This window comes from Lactuca serriola, chromosome 2 (assembly GCF_051521515.1).
Source record: "Lactuca serriola cultivar US96UC23 chromosome 2, Lser_US96UC23_V15, whole genome shotgun sequence".
Classification (NCBI taxonomy): Eukaryota; Viridiplantae; Streptophyta; class Magnoliopsida; order Asterales; family Asteraceae; genus Lactuca; species Lactuca serriola.
This window is the reverse complement of record NC_136409.1, coordinates 57,178,444-57,186,384: the sequence shown is the minus strand read 5'-3', so window position 1 is coordinate 57,186,384 and position 7,941 is coordinate 57,178,444. Positions and strand designations below refer to the sequence as shown.

At 30.6% G+C, this 7,941-nt stretch overlaps 1 pseudogene; it reads left to right on the top strand.

The window, feature by feature from the left end:
• Nucleotides 1–4,592: 4,592 nt before the first annotated feature.
• On the top strand, nucleotides 4,593–7,501 carry LOC145089252 (protein FAR1-RELATED SEQUENCE 5-like; annotated as a pseudogene).
• Nucleotides 7,502–7,941: the final 440 nt, after the last annotated feature.

Here is a 7,941-nt window from a genome sequence, read left to right as displayed (position 1 = left end):
GGACCAACCTGTGAAGGTGAGACATTTCACACTAGTTTGAGGCCATTAAAAATCATGATAAAAATTTTGAACAAAGTAGACAAAATTTCCAAACTTTCAGAGTTTACAGATCCAAATTTCGACTTACTATGATTTTTCTACAAATTTTCCAACAACCGGGTAAGAAAAGTCAAAAATCAGAAAAATGTGTATTTTCACAACAATCAACCCAAAAATGATATTTTTGACAAAAATGGGTTTAAAATGTTGTTTTTACCAAAACCTAGCCATAAAAGCATGTTTTGAGCATAATGGAGACTAAAGTGTTATTTTTACTAAGTTTGGGCCTTAATTGAAATTTTTTGACTTATTAGGCCAAGAGTGTCATTTTTACAAAAAGTGGTCCTTGTAACACAATTTGGAAAATACTTGATATAAAACAAACAGAACAATAAGTAAACGGGTTAAACACGATATTTACTTTTGAACTGGACCTGGAAATAATATACAAGTTTAGCAGACCTTAGTTGTCCCTTTACACGTATATTGGGTCTTGAAATACTCATTCACTTTTGTATTAGGCCTGAAATATAATACACAAATTTAGTGGGTTTTAGTGTCCTTTAATCCTTTTACATGCTTATCGAGCCTTAGTGTCCTTTTGCGTGTTTGGTGGGCCTTAGTGTCCTTTTACATGTGTATTGGTCTTGGAATTTACATTACATGTCATTTGGACCCTTGATGTCTATTTACATGTCAATGCTTCCAAAAGTTTATTTATTATGTAATTCCATATCCGCGTAAATTTTGGTGAAGACTCTAGTGAGAAATATCAGTTGACACTTATTGAGTGTATGATCGTAGCCTGTAGTTATAGCCAGAGTCTCTTGGAGGGAGAGCGGGAGTTTGTGTATAGATCTATACTGGGGTGACACCCCACACCTGAGCTATTCGCTACAGTTAGACTAGGTCAGTCTAGGGTGACACACTTTATCTTATGATTCTTGGGTGTTTATTAAACATTACGACAGGCGAAATTGTCATTATTATGTATGGTTATAGCGACTCACTTAGAGAATAACTCCATTATAAATTTACGGAACACTTCATCAATGTAACACGGTCTTTGGCGATTAAGACTGTTTCATTCTTTATAATCAGAAAATATCGGATTTTTTGGAGAAAACATTTAACTAATCAATATCTTCTACTTATATCATAAAATATAGGATTTTCTGGAATGTACTTTTTATACCTTAACACACATGCATTAATACAAGATCAAACACAATCTTCATAACTCATTTTTTTTAGAAAATATCGGATTTTCTGGTGTTACAAAACTATACAAAACTGTTTACTTAAACATGCTTATGAACTCACCAATATTACATATGTTGACATTTTAAAATTAACTTGTATTCTCAGGAAACCGTTAAACAGGTGGACTTCAAGAATTGGACAACTTCTTGTACTTGTTTTGCTATTATATACATTCAATGTTGGCATGTAACTTATAACCCACTACTCGATGTAAGAAATGGTGGTTGTAATTTTGAATGTATGATGATGGTGTTTGTTATGTTTCATTTATATACACTGTAATGATATTCCAAGATAAAGTCACCCAACCTCCGAGCGTTTCCGCCGTTCCGGTTCGGGGGTGACAAGTTATGATAGATTGCTTAGGAATATTTAAGAAACATAGTTTTCATATGTATTTGTGTTGTAAGGACAAGTTTTTCCGCATTTTATAAATAAAGTAAAATTTGATTTTTATCTTATTTTAAGTTTCCTTGCAATGACATTTATGAAAATTGTTGTTTTTATGTTTTTATTAATAGAAATGTTGAAAATGGTTTGATTCTTGGTTATATCGATTATGGTAGTTTCATTATTTTCTAAGTAATGAAAGATTCTCATCGTCCAAGGTTCAATTAGACAGAAACTTGAAATCATATGATTTGAATTATGTGATGTATGAAAATCTTGGTACTTTGGAAATTGGAACTAATTCCTTGTTTACATATGTATGTAAGTCAAGTCAAAGATGAAACGATCTAGTACACATTAATGTGAACTTATCAGATCCACCACAAAGGATGATAAAGTCTATTCGTCATGATTTACTGAAAGTTCAGTAAACATGATTATGTTTACAAGATTAAAGTATAATTCTAATACCTTGAAAGATTCAAAGTATGACAGAACGAATAAAAAGAATCAAATTGGACAGAAAGATTAAAGTTTCTCCAATCTGAAAGGAAATGAAAGTTCTTTAGTATTCTGTTGTATAAATGCTAAGAATTAAAATTTTTACCAATTATAACCTTGTAACATTATTCTTTGAAAACCTATCCAATTTATAGCATTTAAATTTGTTTAGAAATTTCAAAAGCTTAGAAAATATTAAATTTAGAAGTTAAAAATTAAGCTTTCTAAACACTATAGTTGGTTAAGTGGAACAATACCTTTTCAATTTGTGTTGGAGTAGCACACACATTATATTAACCTCTAATTGATTAAAAAAAGGTTCATTTAGGATCAAGATTTCACTCCTCAAAGTGGGAATAAAACGACATGTTCTAGGACCTATCACAAACCCATCAATTTATTTAGATCACCAACACATAAAAGAATTACGACCTAAAATTTCAAATTATCAACATGATTCAAGACTCTCACCTGATGGAGGCTAGAACCATACTTATACCAATGGCATTCAGGAGGGGGCTTGCATAATATGCATAAGGAGCTTGTTTAACTGCTTTTGTAGGTATTTTGGAATTCCAAACACTACCTTCAAACAAATGCAATATCTTGCCCAAATCCACCAATATATGTAACCCCACAATTAAAAAAAAAAAAAAAAAAAAAAAAAAAAAAAAAAAACTCATTATTATACATAAATACAATGAATTTTTTTTATTAACCTAATTATTAGATTGATAAGTAGAGTAAAATTGCTTATGATTATTTGATTCTTTAGCGACTAATTTGATACTACCAAATTGCTTATATACCCTTGTTTGATGTATTACTTACTACCTCTTAATATTGAAGCTCAATTTGATTATGATATTACATATGCATATTTAGTGTAACTTGAATATAATAAATTAGAACCAATAGAAATGCAATAACCAGTAAGAAAATTCAAGAGATTTACTTTTGGAGGTATGTAAAGGACATAACCCGATGTGCAAGTAGTCCCATCTCAAGAGCCTTACACCATGCAATATCAAGTCCTTCTGCAAATTAGAAAGTCACGCTTGAATAATAATAGTTATGAAAAATTGATTTCAAAACCTATTCACAGAACTATCCAATATCATGTTCTCATAGGGATTAAAATACAAGAAAAAAATTAACGGCTGAAAGATATTTAATCGACCACTTTTACAATTCATACCTTAATTGGATTAGAAATTTGCTTCAATATCCATTAATATCTACAACAATCGCATATCAAATACCGAAAGAAATCGAAAGCATGGCATAAAGACTAACCTTGAGTATTGTTGATTGAACATTGATCGAAGGTAAATTATTAGACTAATCGAATGAAAGTAATATATATGCCTCGATTAATATAGACCGATTGCAACCATGGTTTATATAAGAGACTATTTGGTGTCGAGGTGGACGATCAAGCGTAATGAAGATTTTGCTACTAATTTCTTGCTGCAACATTGATTCAAATGAGATTTCGCATATCAGTTATTCCCCATTTATAAAGGGATGGGAAAAAAATTAATGTCGGATTTAATGTGGTGAAAGTTTATTGAGTAGAAAGGTAAAATAGGTATTCCACTTTGTAAAATACTGGGCTAAGAAAATGCATTTGGGTACTTTTTATTAGAGTAGGAGATGAGATTTTAGACGACTTCAATTTATAAATTAAATTAATATGGTTTAAAATAACAAACCTATAAATCTAAGTAAAAAATTATTATTTAAATAACATATATAATTGAAAAATATCATTGGTATTGTTATTCGCACCTAAAAGGGTGTTTGCTATTCGCACCTGGAATTCGAGTCAAAACCACTTATAAAATTCAAAACCACTCCTTCCGTTACAAACCTAAATTGAAAGGACACTTATTATTATTTACATTATTGTTGTTTGAATTGTATAATCGAGATCCCATCAAACATTCATTTAATCAAACATTAAACAATTTTAGTGTTTTGCCCATTCTATTTAAAATAAAACGTAGTTTCAATTTATATCCTTTTGTATTTTAAAAACTTATTTTCAGTGCTTATTACTTTAGTTTAATATATATGTATATATATATATATATATATATATATATATATATATATATATAGAAGTAGGTTCATTTAAAAACATAGATTAGTGTGAATACGTGAGGACGATTTACAGCCAATCAATTTTTATCATTTAAAAAAATAATTAAATTTATTTTTAAGGATAAGCATGTAATTTTACACAAAAGTCAATCAAGTAATTAAAACAAATAGCCTAAAAATACGTTGATTGATCTTTCCATAATCCACAAATAAAACCCACCTACTAATCATTTTGTTATATCAGTCATATCATTCATTGTTTTGAAAAAGATTTTATTATTCTATTGATCTAAATGTATGTTCATATAGAAGACGACGATTACAATGATGATTTATATTCAATGCAGGATGGAATAGATCATACTTTTGGTGATAGTCTATTCGATGACCAACATCATGGAATTGATAAAAATCAAGGTTTAATTTCTTACAAATTTCCGTATATCATGATAAGAATCCAGGTTTAATTTATTACAGTTTTTCGTAACTTCTACTAAATTCCGATAGTATATTTTATGTTATTTCATCATTGTTTATTTTTAGTAGAAGATTGTTATATTTATGATTATATTGATCTAGATGCAAATGTTTTAGGTGATATTTTAATTGAAGACAAGACATAGGGTGTATTTGATGATAATCAATCTAATGATAATCATCAAAGTTCTAATCATCAGCATATGATTATTAATGGAAAACAGTATTGGATTCCAAAGGTACCTGATGAAGTTAAGCCAAAACCTAAAGGTCATTATAGGTCCTATGAAGATATAACAGATATGTATTACAAATATGCTCTTGCAGCAGGTTTTGATGTTAGAAAAACGACAAATAGGAAAAATGGGCATGGTATTATTAGATTGAGATACCTCGTGTGTAACAGACAAGGTCTTCCTAATACAGGTCATGTTGATACATTGAACCAAAACAGAAGTAAGATAAAAAGAAGGACTGATAGTCAAAGGACTGGACGCAATGCTTGTATCAGATTTAGGATGATAAAAGGAAGCTCTACATGGTTGCTATATGAGTTTGTAGAGGAACATAATCATGAGCTTATGTCTCAAGATAACATGTTGTTTTCCCGACACCACAGACAGCTTAATTCATGGCAGAAATCGTTCATTATCAGTCTTTCTAATCAGAACGTTGGTGCCACCCAAGCTCACAGGCTATCTACTGCTATTAATGGTGGATACAATATTATTGGAGGCACTGTTGATGATTTTAAAATTTTGATGAGGGATCTTAATTGCTTTATAGGTGGAACTGATGCTCAGATGTTGGTCGATAAGATGACAAACAGAACAAAAAATGTTCCTAATTTTTCATTCGATTTTAGAGTTGAAAATAAGCAACTCAACGCTATGTTTTGGGCTGACGAGACCTCAAAGATAAATTATAAAGAATTTGGTGATGTTGTCTCCTTTGATGCCACATTCCGAACCAACAGGTTATGTATTTTTTATGTTTATGTTTTTTGTTTTAATTTTAAGTCTTTTAAAAATTTCAATGTAAATTTTACCACTCTTTAGGTATGACATGGTATTTGTTCCTTTCACTGGAATCGACAATCACAAAAAGTGTGTTACTTTTGGTGTTGGATTGCTTAGCAAAGAGGATATCGACTCATACACATGGTTGTTGAAATCTTTTCTTAAAGCCTTTGGTAAACAACCAATATTGGTGTTATCTAATGAAGACCCCGCGATGAAAAACGCTATAGCCAATGTTTTCCCATAATCAATTCATAGGTTGTGTATGTGGCACATCACTTCCAAATTACCATTGAAGGTTACAACCTTTTATTTAATAATATCTTGGTCAACATTTTATTCATTTTGAATCACTGTTATTTTAATTTTACATTCTGAAAATAATCAATGATAGTACTTTTGTATCTCTAACATATAGTCTACATTGACTAATGTTCTATAACATTATTGTCGTTTCCTTTTATACATTTTGGATTGATTCAATGATATTGATTTTTAACACCTTCCACATTTTCTTATTGTAAGCTATCGTTGGATATTGTCAATGACGAGGAATTTAAGTTACTGTTCAACTCCTTGATATGGAATTCTAAGCTTGAAGAGAAAGATTTTGAACAGGGATGGCAAGCACTATTGGATGAATATGATCTTAACGATAATACTTGGTTAAGTAGAATGTACAACTTGAGACATTCATGGATTCCTGCATTTTTCAAAAGAGTCCCTATGTCAGGTCTCATGAGAACAACATCTCGTTCTGAGAGTCAGAACTCAGCCTTTCATCAAAACACTCATTATGGATCAACTTTAGTAAACTTTATGAATTCGTTTGAATCTGCCATGGAGAAGCAACGTTATACTCAATCCTCTTTGGACTTCAAAACAAAAGACAAATTCCCTAAAATGAGAACACCATTTCCAATAGAGGAAAACGCTTCTCTATTCTACACACGTAAAGTGTTTAGACAGGTTCAGAACGAAATGTACAGGTCAATGACAACATGTTTTTCCTTAAATCACAACATTGTTGACCATGTTCATGAGTTTCAGATAAAAGAATTTAGGCCACATGGATATTCCATCTCGAATCGACCTGACTCCGATATTTTCAGTGATGATGACAATGATAATTGGGATAAGTTGCTTAAAGACTCTATATATACGGTATTATTTCAAACTCTGGTATCATCTTATTTTTTCCCACACCAAATTTTGCATATATATCTGATTATTTTTCTATACAGGTTAAATGTGACCAGAAAGAAGACACATTCATTTGTAGTTGTATGAAGTTTGAACAATTTGGGGTTCTTTGTTGCCACATTTTTACTGCAATGAAAGCCTTCAACACACAATTCATACCAGCAAAGTATCTTCTAAGGTGGTGGCAGAAGGATATTATTCCACCTGAATTGTTACGAAGATGTTTCCGGTATTCAGATTCTGATGAGAATATACAAAAAATAGCAATTGACATATTTTCAACGGTTGACAACTGTCTCTCTTCTTTGAGCACCAACAAAAAAAGATTGGAAGAGTATTATCAAGCACTTAAGGAATTGGAGAGCAAGTTCATGGATGACGTTACTTTTGAAAATAGACTTGGTGTGTCGATACCCGCAGATGTTCAAATTCAAAACCCCACTGGAATTAGGAACAAAGGGTCTGCGACTAAAAAAAGATTAAAGGTGCTCAAGAAATTGTAGTTGAAAAATCACGTTGTAAATATTGTCGTAAGGGTAACGATCATGACAAGCGGAACTGTCCTACACGAAAGGAAGATGAGAAGAACAACAAATTTAAACATCCTGACAAAAAGCACTAATTTTATTATCGATCTTTTTTATTTCATATTATTTTGTTTGGTTTGTTTACTTTATGGTAAAACACTTTTAACATTATCAGTCAATTGTCATCTTTCAGTATTATGTTTTTATAATTTGTGTACCCTATCCATAATTTATTTTTAAATTTTGTTTATTATTTGTCATTGAAATTGTTTTCAAAGCTTATCCACATATTCCTTGTTTTTTTAACCATCCCAATCCTTACAACATTATTACACGTATACAACAACCAATATATTATAAATCTCGTTATCTTATTAATAAAGTCACAAAACATTACAGTCTTATGTTTTTTTTAT